General features: G+C 45.3%; 1 long non-coding RNA gene across 1 annotated transcript in view; it reads right to left on the bottom strand.

Moving 5' to 3' along the window:
* Window positions 1-12,756, bottom strand: part of LOC124556556 — a 91,320-nt gene that overhangs the window by 48,859 nt on the left and 29,705 nt on the right. The window contains exon 2 of the long non-coding RNA XR_006968619.1: window positions 10,997-11,237. This is a non-coding gene — a long non-coding RNA (uncharacterized LOC124556556). The remainder of the gene's footprint in view (window positions 1-10,996; window positions 11,238-12,756) is intronic.

Below are 12,756 nucleotides of genomic sequence, written 5' to 3'. Positions count from 1 at the left end.
TGCGCCACTTCGCCACGACGACGAAAAAATTGTCATTCGTTGGCGTTTTTGTCTGTGCAAATCGCCGTCCTTGTTCACTGCCTGACCAAAAAAGTGATGAACTGATGTCAATGTAAATTCGTACACACCATCAGCAGGTATGTAAATGATGAGATTTGCAGTACTCTGTAACAGATATGGCAGCCACCAGAGTGCATTAGTGTTTGCCGTGTATGCAATAGACGTGAGCAGCATCAGATTTGACTGAACACAGTGAAGGGCAGGAAGATTCAAATGGTTCAAATGGCTCTGAGCACTATGGGACTTAACACCTAAGGTCTTCAGTCCCCTAGAACTTAGAACTAATCAAACCTAACTAACCTAAGGAAATCACACACATCCATGCCCGAGGCAGGATTCGAACCTGCGACCGTAGCAGTCGCACGGTTCCGGACTGAAACGCCTAGAAACGCTGGGCCACCGCGGCCGGCTGACAGGAGGATTGGTTGGTTGGTTGGTTTGGGGAAGGAGACCAGACAGCGTGGTCATCGGTCTCATCGGAATAGGGAAGGATGGGGAAGGAAGTCGGCCGTGCCCTTTCAGAGGAACCATCCCGGCATTTGCCTGGAGTGAGTTAGGGAAATCACAGAAAACCTAAATCAGGATGGCCGGACGCGGGATTGAACCGTCGTCCTTCCGAATGCGAGTCCAGTGTCTAACCACTGCGCCACCTCGCTCGGTTGACAGGAGGATTCCTCATACTCATATGAGACAATGATATCCGCAGCTTACAAATTTTGCAAGGGACCTCATTGTGAGTCTCCATTTGGCCAGCTGGTCGAATCGTGCAATATCCGCATTTGCGGGACACGCAGATGTGAGGGTGGTCCAGTGTTGGATTGCATCGGATAGTGAGAGCAGCCATACTCGTTGTGATGCTAGTGATCGACTACGTCCGCCCCCACAATGGAGGATCACCGTACTGTGCACCAAACACATGTAACCCCTTCACCCGCCTGCCAACCGAGAACAAGAAAGGGACTACTTGTAACAGCATGAGTAATGACTCACCATGGACAGGGGACTATCAGCAACCGGACTAGGCAGTTACCGTCCACTGCGTAGGCTGCCAGTAACACCACAACACAAATGGCTGCGTTTGGAGTGGTGCCATGACCGGAAAACATGGGCTGCCGATGAATAGCGTCACATTGTCTTCATCAATGAATCACGGTTCTGCAATACCCAGGATGACTCTCGTTGGTGAGTATGGTTGTGACCTCGTTCTTCGAATGTTTTAGTAGTATTCCTGGCCTCAAGGTGAGGGAGCTATCGGGTATGACTTCAGATCACTGCTGGTCTTGACTCAGGGAAGTCTGACTGCAAAACGGTACATCACAGATATCTTGCATCCTCCTGTGTTACCACTCTACGACAGGGAATACGCATCAATACATTATAAGTGTCTCTATGAACTGTGCGCGCCAAGATGTGCTACTCCTGTGGTGAGCAAAATCCCAGATCTGTCTCCGATATAACAGTGGTACCAGCTCGGTCGTCCACTCTGTCCCAGGGTATAACGCTGCCGAGGGTGCTTGTCTCCTGCGCCGTTGGTTACAGTGGGATTCCTATGAATGCTAGTTGTGGGCTGAGATTCTCTGCTAAAGAAGGATGAAGTGTCCATCCGAAGAAGATCTGATCACAGTTACAATAACTGCTTTATTGCAGCTTGTTTACAATCGTAGGCTTCGAACTGCAAGAAATGATGACAGGCTAGGTGAATATTGCGGCGTATTCCAGTGCGTGGGCTCTCGGTTACTGACCGCGACTCTTTGCTGCTGTTGCTCCGACGCCGAATTTTTGGATTCTCTGGTCGGGGAGATGCGGCTGGTGTCTGTTACAGGGAGAACGTCTCGTTGCGTCTCGTTCCAGTTCCCAGAGTGCGGCAGGCAGCGATTCGTGTCTCGGCAGTGGTAGATCCATCCGCGTCATCGCACGCCGTTGAACAGCGTATGCTCGACGTCACATAACTGCCCAGATGTTAGCGTGATGGCGGGATGGTTCGGGCAGGTTTAAATACTGCTGCTCCCCGCTGACTCTGCGGGGGTGGCGGCGTTTTTGTGTCATGCCGAATCATCTGAAATAGGGGCAATGACCGGCTGTCGTACCCGGCAGCGGGTCGGGCTGTAGCACTTCCTGGTAATTAGCCTGGTTTCGTCCCGTTGAAGGCTGTGATGTGGAATAAGTGTTGGTCCACTCAGCACGTGGGTCTCTGACAGGCTCTGGCTGACTCCAGTGTGACCTGACTGCCGTTCTGACGCCCCACCTCTGGCTCCAAGTCCCGTTACAACTTTTTCCCTTTAAATTCAGTATCAAGGACCAGTTACAACAGTTGTGAGCCAGATTACCTCAGAAGAGGATGTAAAGGCTTTATAACAACCTCCCCAATCTATTTAGTGCATGCATTCAGGACACAGGGGGTGCAACATTATACTGATAAGTGGGCTCATATTGCCCAGTTCATTGGAAATTGTACTTCATTTTGTAATTGCTGAAATGACATCCGTACCAGCTGGGGTTGATAGAGGAGATACAGAAGATCCAATGGAGAGCAGCGCGCTTCGTTACAGGATCATTTAGTAATCGCGAAAGCGTTACGGAGATGATAGATAAACTCCAGTGGAAGACTCTGCAGGAGAGACGCTCAGTAGCTCGGTACGGGCTTCTGTTGAAGTTTCGAGAACATACCTTCACCCAGGAGTCAAGCAGTATATTGCTCCCTGCTACGCATATCTCGCGAAGAGACTATGAGGATAAAATCAGAGAGATTACAGCCCACACAGAGGCATACCGACAATCTTGCTTTCCACGAACAATACGAGACTGGTATGGAAGGGAGAACCGATAGAGGTACTCAAAGTACCCTCCGCCACACACCGTCAGGTGGCTTGCGGAGTATGGATGTAGATGTAGATGTAGAACATCACACATCCTCTCAGCCTGTGAAGTTTCATTGCATGTCTTCCTCTTCTTCTGGGAACTTCACTTTTTTGGTCAGGCAGTGTATCTAAACATCCGCATGGCCACAATCTCTCTCTCTCTCTCTCTCTCTCTCTCTCTCTCTCTCTCTCTCTCTCTCTCTCTCTCTGTGTGTGTGTGTGTGTGTGTGTGTGTGTGTGTGTGTGTGTGTATGTGTGTGTGTGTGTGTATGTGTGTGTGTGTGTATGTGTGTGTTTGGTACTCTACAATGTGGCTAGCTTCAAAGCTCAAGAAGCATTGAATCTTATTTAGCGACCCGCAAAATATTAACTTCTTATGGGTCTAAGTTGATTCTGTCTCGAACGGGGAGAGACTTCAGTTTGCCAGCTACTGAATGGGAGACTCGTGCAAGAAAACCTGGTGCCGGACACAAGGGCTGTTCTCAATGTTTTAACTAAAAACTAGTTCGAGCAGATTGCATATCGATTCGTCATGGCGACGTCTTAGATATCCTAGGAAAAAAAAAATCTCAAGTTTTCGAATTAGTTAACTTAGAGTGGTTGTAGAGCTGTGATAGCATCACTGACTACGATTCTTGCAAGGAATATTAAAAGAGGCAGAAAAACATTTTTGCTTAGCAAGAGTGACAGGGTACAATTTGCAGAATATCTGAATAGTTAACATCATATGTCCGGTCTGAGGACGAAGATATGGAGCAAAAATGGATAAAATTCAAAAGCATTGTCCAGTGCTCCTATGTCTAGTATGTGCCATCGTTTAGTAGCCATCTTAAACAGATACAACGAAAGAAAAAAGTGCATCACACATTTAGGAGAAGTCAAAGCCTAGCCAATAATCAAAAGCTGAAGAAAGCGAAAATATGCTTAAGCACTCCTACCGGCCGCGGTGGTCTAGCGGTTCTAGGCGCTCAGTCCGGAACCGCGTGACTGCTACGGTCGCAGGTTCGAATCCTGCCTCGGGCATGGATGTGTGTGATGTCCTTAGGTTAGTTAGGTTTAAGTAGTTCTACGTTCTAGGGGACTGATGACCACAGATGTTAAGTCCCATAGTGCTCAGAGCCATTTGAACCATTTTTTTTTTTTTTTTTTTTGCTTAAGCAGAGCAACGCGAGAAGCGTTTAGTGGATGTGAAAGTAAAATTTTGCCAAACGATGTTTCTAAAAACCCGAAGTAGTTTTCGTCCTACGTAAAGTCATTAAGAAAATCGAAAACATCTATACAGCCGACCAGTGGCCATGCTAGCAACAAAACGGAGGCGACAGAGAGAAGACTGCTATGGTGAATTCGGTCTTCCGAAACTGTTTCACCATGGAAGATTGTAATACCGTTATCCCTTTCAGTCATCGCAGAAACGCCGAAACTCCAGACATTGAGATATGTGATCGCAGAACGGAAAAGCTGCTAAAAAAAGTCGCTGGAGGACTATGTGTGTACCTAGCGCCTGGAAAAACAGCACGTCATTCCTGTTTTCAAGAAGGCTCGTGAAATAGGTGCAAATAACTACAGATCTATAACACTACGTCAGTCTCTTGCAGAACTATGGAGCACGTTTTACATTCACGGATTATGATGCGTTTGGAGAAGGAAAACCTGCTCTGTGAAAGTCAACATGGATTCCGCAAACAGAGATCTTGCGAAACTCAGTTCGCCCTGTTTGCGCTTGAGATTCAGAGCGCCGCAGCTGTCCTTGACTTTAGGGACGCATTTGATACTCCCCCGCACTGTCGTTTAGCGAAAAAAATACGAGCTTACTAAATATCTAATCAGATTTGAGACTGGTTTCAAGAGTTCCTGGCAGACAGAAATCAACACTTCACCCTCAGCACAAAATCAACAGATTTACAGGTAATTTTGGGAGTACCCCAAAGAAATGTCGTAGGACCATTAGTGTTTGCATTATGTATAAGTAACGCAGTGGACAACGTCGAAAGCTCAATAAGGCTGTTCGCATATGATGCAATTGTCTGTAAGAAAGCAGCAACACCAGAAAACTGCAGCGATTTGCAGAAAGATTAGCAGAGGATCGATGACTGATGCATGAAACTTGACTCTCAACGGAAGTATGTGTAACATATTGTGCATAAAGAAACGAAGAAATCCGCTGCTATACAATTACTCTATTGGCCACAAATAAAAAAATGGTACAAATGGCTCTAAGCACTATGGGACTTAACATCTGAGGTCATCAGTCCCCTAGATTTAGAACTACTTAAACCTAACTAACCTAAGGACATCACACACATCCATGCCCGAGGCAGCATTCGAACCTGCAGCAGCGCGGTTCCGGACTAAAGCGCCTAGAACCGCACGGCCACAGCGACCGGCAGCCACAAATCATTGAAAACAATAACTACTTTAAAATGCCCAGGAATAACAATTCAGGGCATCTAAAGTGGAATAAACAAATAACGTAATTGCTGGGGAGACGGATGCCAGGCGTACAGACATTGGAATAATATTAAAGTAAATCATCCACGAAAAAAGTGGCTTACGAAACATTTCTTCGATCGATTCTTCGGAGTTGTTCATCAGACCGGGTCTCTCACCATGTTTTATTAGTAGATGTACACACGCCATTGGCAGACGCTACAAGAGAGGCGTTGTGCTTCATAGAGAGATTCACTGCCGAAATTCCGAGAGATAACGTTGTGGTAAGAGTGGGAAAACATATTACATCCTCCCAATACGTCTTCCGAAAAGACCACAACGAGAAAATCGAAGAAATTATAGCTAATACGGATGTTTACCCACACTCATTCTTTCCTCGTGCCATTCGCTCAGATGGAAAAGCGAAGCAGGTGGATAGGGGGAGGGGGGGAGGGGAGGGAATATTGGTACCAGACGATGAAGCGTCTCTGTATAGATCGCTTCATTGACTTTCAGGGCGGATTTCCACGATGACCAGCTGAGTGCTGTATTTGGCAGCCACAATGATATCTTAGCGCTATATTAACAAATCTTAATCGTATTTCATATACAAATTGTTTTCCTTATTAACTACATACTTATTAACCGTTTAACTGATACGGAAATGCGATCGTCAAATATTTGCGTCGTAGCCTATGTTTTCCCACATATATCCTCTCATTGTCTGTTCGAGTATCTGTCTGTCTTTGGCCTTAGGGTCAGTTTCTCTGAAGGCAGTTTAGCTAACCTTTGTGTAAAGGTAAGTGGAACTGTTCTGGGTCAGAGAGACGCCGGTGACCGATGGTCTGTCGCTTAGTTCAAGTTGGCACAGGTAGAACGTGCATACTGTCTGTGCCGGCTTCCGGTCTGGCGTAGGAAAAAAATTGGAAATTTGTGGTAAGTCCTATGAGACCAAACTGCTGAGGTCATCGGTCCCTAAGCTTACACACTACTTCATCTAATTTAAGCTAACTTACTCTACAGACAACACACACACACACACACACACACACACACACACACACACGTCCAAGGGAGGACTCGAACCTCCGACGGGAGAAGCCGCGCGAACCGTGACAAGGCGCCTAGACCGCACGGCTGCCCCGCGCGGCTCTGGCGCAGGACATTGAGGACAGAGCGACCAGCTTTACTGCGCTGGAAACGTCGGTAAAGTAACACCTAGGTTTAGTCCATAATGTTATTAATTTTGTGGATGTTTAAGTTCAGCTTAACTGAGTCTCTAATTCATTTCTTAGTAGGTTCCAGATATTATAGACTACCTCAGGACATTTTACATGTGTAGGAACAGATAGTAATTCACAAGTTTCGGAATTTACTGGAGAGTTCTTTGTGGTCTATAACCTTGCGACAGAGAGGCACGAGGCCACACGTATGTATGACTGATTAGTTTTCTGAATGAATCGTGTAACTGGTTATGAGCACTGCCAGGTATTTAACATTACAGTGGTTGTACAAAACTGTCATGGTGTTTTGTGGAGATTTCAGTGAATTTCATTGGGCGTAACTTGCGTAACAGTTACCATGTGTTGTTACTGAGAATGTGTACTCAATTATCGTTCACTGTGCCCTTAATTGCATTTCCGTGTACTTTTACTATGAATGTTAGTGTAATTTTGTGGCCAAATACTCAGCCATCGAGCCTTATTTCTCTCTGACCCATTTTTAAAACTCTTAATCCCAGGATAAATGCGTATTAAAAGATATTCTTGATATTAATAATTCGCCGGCTATTTATCCAATTCCCATCGAGCCTCTTCTGGGCCAACTTAGGCCACATGCGTGACTAACATAATTTTTAAAGAGCATTTCCCAAACTCTTCTAGAGTTAATTAAGAATTTATCATTGTTTATATAGTTATAATTATTTTCTTTAATTGGGGCCTATTTACTAATCAACTGTTCAGTTTTGTTGAAGTTAATATATGGTGACAGGATTCATTCAGATGGTGACCTTGTAAAATCTGTTGGAAAACTTGGCTGTTCCATGCCAGAGGCTCTGTTCCCTATGAAACAATCAGATAGACAAGTCTACCTGTCTCCGCCGGGATTAGAGTGTAGTTAAATAAGCAACAGTTAAGTTTAACATGGCGAGGTAAGTTCACAAGTTAAGTTTCGAAGCATCCACCGCCACACACCAGAAGAAGGCTTGCGGAGCACATTGTATATGTAGAAAGAGAGCATAACTCACTGCTATGTAGAACTTAAGCGTGACGTGTCTCTGCGAAGTAATATAGCTTGATCAAACTTGAATCATAAATAGAAAGAACTGCTACAATGTTGTACAGAAGGTAACTGAATTATATTCCCAATGAGGCAATTGGAAGTGGGAGTCCCCTGAACATTAAAAAAAGGTGGGACATGGTTCTTAATAATGTGTGTGATCGCCGCGAACGACAGTGCTCACATGCTGGCCACAAGGTCGGTAAGGAATTCTTAAGGTGGAGCGTTCCATTCCTCTTCCAGTGCGGTTAATAACGGCTGGATGGTTGTTGGTGCATTTGACGCGCTGCAATACGTTTCGCCGACGCACCTCAAGCGTCGTCGATAGGATTGAAATCGGGGGAGTGGACAGGCCAGTCCATTTGCCGAATATCCTCTCGTTCCAATAGCTTCTCTAACTGCGCTTTTCGATGCGGTCGTGCATTGTCACCCATAGGAACGAAGTCAGCGCCGAATGCGTCCCTGAAAAATGCACATGGGGAAGGAATACAGTTTCACAAAAACGTTGAGCGGTGAATGTACCGTGTTACAAAATTTGCAATTCAGTACACCTACACGATGTTATGATTCCTCACACCATAATAACTTGACCACAAAACGGTCATGTGCGACAATGTGGCCTGCATGCATTCGTATTCCCACCTCTCTCCCTATCACGGTACGCCAGGAATCAAGTCGAACATGATCGTTTCAGTGATCCGCGTGCTATGTCGTGGGGAGGCGTAATGTTGCTTGGGTGTACTGACCTGAACACGGTACAGTCACCGGTCAACGTTACTGTGACACTATACTTCTTCCCCAAGTGCGTTTTCTCAGAGCTGTGTTCGGCCCTGAGTTCATTTTCATGGATAACAATGCATGACGGCGTCAAACTGAGAAGTTGGAGGAGCTTTTTGAACGATAGAACATATAGCGAGTGGAGTTCCTGCCCGCTCCCCTGACTTAATTCCCATCGAGCACATGTGGCATGCGTTGAGGAGACGTACCGCATGAAGTCCACATACACTAACGACCACCCGGCAATCGTCAACCGCACTGCTAGAGAAATGGAACGCTCTTCCACAAGACCTCCTTACCAGCTTTGTGGTCAGTATGGGAGCGCGTTGCAGAACATGTATTACCGGCCGTGCTGATCACACGTCCTATAGAACCACGTCCACCTTTTGTAATGTCGGGGGGACCATCATACGAGGGGTATTCGGAAACCACTGTGAAAATCCAATGGATTCTTCCGGGTCGTATGAGCGCAAAGTATGGCCGATGGCCGACAGTCGGCAAGACTCAGAACAACGAGGAGCACCTCCGAAGTTGTCCAACGTAACTTTGGACGAAACGTCAGGGATAGAAGAGTTCCATGGACTATGGCCATACAACCAAATGGTTCAAATGGCTCTGAGCACTATGGGACTTAACTACTGAGGTCATCAGTCCCCTAGAACTTAAAACTACTTAAACCTAACTAACCTAAGGACATCACACACATCCATGCCCGAGGCAGGATTCGAACCTGCGACCGTAGCGGTTGCGCGGTTCCAGACTGTAGCGCCTAGAACCGGTCGGCCACACCGGCCGGCGGCCATACAACCCGGAAGAATTCTTGGCAGCTGAAACATCCGGTCGTGAAAGCCTTCAGAGTATGAAAATTCAATGGAGCATTCCAGAGAAGTGTTGGGCATTTTCTCCGGTGTGACTGTCGATCGCTTCACGTCGCTCTTTTCAGTTCTGAGCGCAAAGTAATCACTTAGAAATGCCCAAAACAACAGTGTCTCCCGTCATGTATGTGGATCTGGTGAGAGATTTCGTCTGAAGATATGCAGCAGACATAACATAAATGTCATGCCTTTCTTTCTTGAAGACAGTTTTCAGCCGCATTGTGCAGGGACAATGAAGACGCTCCTGCAGCTTATTCGATGGGAAGTGTTTGATTACCCACAATACAGCCCGTAATTGGCTCCCTCCGATGTTCATCTCTGCTCACATGAAACGCTGGCTACGAAGACAACATTTTGGCGCAAACAACGAAAGGCAGACCAGCGTAGAGAACTGGTGGAAAGCACAGGCGGCTACTTTCTGTGACGAGGGTACTGGAAAGTTTATACTACGCCACGACAAATGTCTAAGTCGGACCGGCGACTATTTAGAGAGGTAGCTGGAAGGCGTGACTAACTGCTGCGAATAATTTTTTTTTCGATTTACACTGTGGTTTCCATTTCGCGACCGACCGGACCTTCCTTTCAGAACAGCCTTCGTATGTCACGCCGACTTCAGTGCAATTACTGTATTTGAATAAAAGTGTCATTTCTATTCGTCTCACTGCCTATTTCTTTCAATTACCTTCAGTACCACACTGTAGCGGTTATTTCTGTGCATGGTCCAGGTATCATCGAGCTTTGTTACTTGGAGGTGACACATCGTGTGGAAGCTACTTTCGGCCTTAAGTTTTGCACAAGAACAGTACGCAAGTGTAAAACTCTTCTGCGATTCTGTAGTTCACTGACGAAATACAGGGTGTATCTAAATAGAGGCATAAATGCATACAGCTGAAAGTACACGATACTAGAAGCGAAAGAGTCCAGTAAAGATGAGCTCTACCAAGCGAGGTGGCGCTGTGGTTAGCACACTGGACTCGCATTCGAGAGGACGATGGTTCAAACCAACGTCCGACCGTCCTGATTTAGGTTTTCCGTGATTTCCCTAAATCTCTTCAGGCAATGCCGGGATGGTTTCTTTGAAAAGGAAAGGTGAACTTCCTTCTCTAATCCAATGGGACCGATGACCTCGCTGTTTGGTCTCCTCCCCCGCCTCAACCAGCCGATCAAACATGGGCTCTAAAACGAGTACCTTAACAGCGAGCTCTACTTCATCTTCGGTACTGTGAAACAAATCTGTTCTACTGCAACATCTTTGATTTCCATATTTTGGGTGGGGGTAGTATAGGAAAAATTATGTAGTAAATGTGGGCTGTGAAATTCATACACTGGGAGCTATGAGAACATGTTCATTAGAAGAGATTTTTTCACAGTAGCGAAGACGAATCAGTGCTCATAGCACTTAAGGTAGGGACTTAAGAGCTCCTTTTTACTGTTTTTGTTTCTTTTTCTTCGTGGTCCATACTACCATCTTTCAAAACATGGAAAGCAAAGAGCTTGCAGCAGAATGGATTTGTTTCATAATATCAAACATGAAGAGGTGCTCATATCTTTAAAGGTGTGCATTTTATAGTCCATTTGTACCAGTTTTTTTTTTCCTTTTTTCTCTAGTATCATTTACACACAACTGTATGCGTTTACGCCATTGTACACCCTATATATTTGCAGTTAGGCGGGTCTACATAATAACTGTTCTTCAGAAGTAGAATGACTTGCACCCACCAGATCATTGAGTTCCTCAGTACACGATGAAAGACATTCGATTGGCAGCTGTTGTTAGAATACTGAATAATCGCTTCTACGATTCTAATGACGAAGGTAAAGGAACCGCCATTGAGTACAGTGGTGCAGTCCGCAATGGGATGAGCCGTATCATGTACAATCCCGAGGTCTCCTCACAGCCAAGTGGACGACGATTTGTCAGCAACGCTCTTCTGGTGCAGCGGTGTGCCTTCCAGTTACCCTGTGAACAAATACTCCATTAGACAAATGAATACTCCCATCAGAATTGGCAGCTTCAAATAAAGTGAAATTTGGAATAGTGAAGAAGTTTCGAAACTTTCGAAATATTATAGTTTCAGGCGCCGGCAACTGAAGTCTCACATCTCGTATTTGGGAGAAGTGAAATTCAGTATCCACTCGTCCAATAAGACAGAAATTTTACTTAGTTTTACTAAATCACTTTACGAGATAATTAGAGCGATTCCTACAACAATGTCTGATTCCTTTGCCCGTCTTATCTTGCTGGGATAGCGCGCCGTTACTAATAAACTCAGTGTTTATCTAGAGAAATTGCAACGCAACAAAATTGTAGCGATATGCCGGAAACGCCTCAGAGGATCAACACAAGGTGCAGGAATTGACAGTTGTTCCTCAACATAAACAAATATAATGTGCTGCAGACGAACAAATGGGAGGACCCGTTATTGTTTGGGTTGCCTACATTCCGAAATCTGATTTGATGCAGCTGACCGCTATAATTTATACTGTGCAAGTCTGTTCATCTCCGCAGACTGTCTCCATTTTACTTTGATTAATACAATCGAGCCTTGGCCTCCCTCCACAATTTTTACCGCCCACGATACCAGCTGTTACCAAACTACTGATCTATAGATGCCTCAATATGTGTCCTATCAACTGGGTCTTCGATTTAGTTGCTTTTGCTATAAATTTCCTTTCTCGCCACTTCGATTCTGTTTCTCTACCTTAGTTATAAGATCTATAGATTTAATCTTCAGCATTTCAGAAATTTCAATTCTCTTCTTGTCTGAACTGTTTACCGTCCACTATTCACTTCCGTTCAAGGCTACACTTGAAAAAAAAAAAAAAAACATCGTATCACTTAAATTTATATTCGATGATAATAAATTTGTCTTTCTCAGAAACTTTTTTTTGCTATTACCGGTCTGCATTTTATATCTACTGTACTGTGGCCATAGTCAGTTATTATTAACCAAACTTCTCTACTACTTGCAGTTTCTCAATTCCTAATCTATTTCCCTTACCATAGCCTGATTTAATTCGAATACCTGTGTTCCTACGCAGTGAGGTGGCGCAGTGGTTAACACACTGGACTCGCATTAGGGAGGACGACGGTTCCATCCCGCGTCCGGCCATCCTGATTTAGGTTTTCCGTGATTTCCCTAAAATCACTTCAGGCAACTGCCGGGATGGTTCCTTTGACAGGGCACTGCCGACTTCCTTCCCCATCCTTCCCTAATTCGACGAGACCGATGACCTCGCTGTTTGCCCTCTTTTGGTCTCTTCCCCCAAATCAACCTACCAACCAACCAACCTGTGTCCCTATTCTTCACATTCGTATTACCATCCACATCCTCACCTACAGTCACCAGGGGCCATCACAGCACTCACCCCACAGACTACAGAACAACGGAAGTCACCACCACCATATCTGGTAAGTTTATCTTCACTATTGCGTCATTTAAGTGTTTGTACACTCGTGGAAATTATCCAGTCAGAAG

Source organism: Schistocerca americana, chromosome X (assembly GCF_021461395.2).
Source record: "Schistocerca americana isolate TAMUIC-IGC-003095 chromosome X, iqSchAmer2.1, whole genome shotgun sequence".
Classification (NCBI taxonomy): Eukaryota; Metazoa; Arthropoda; class Insecta; order Orthoptera; family Acrididae; genus Schistocerca; species Schistocerca americana.
This window is presented reverse-complemented; position numbering and strand designations above follow the sequence as displayed.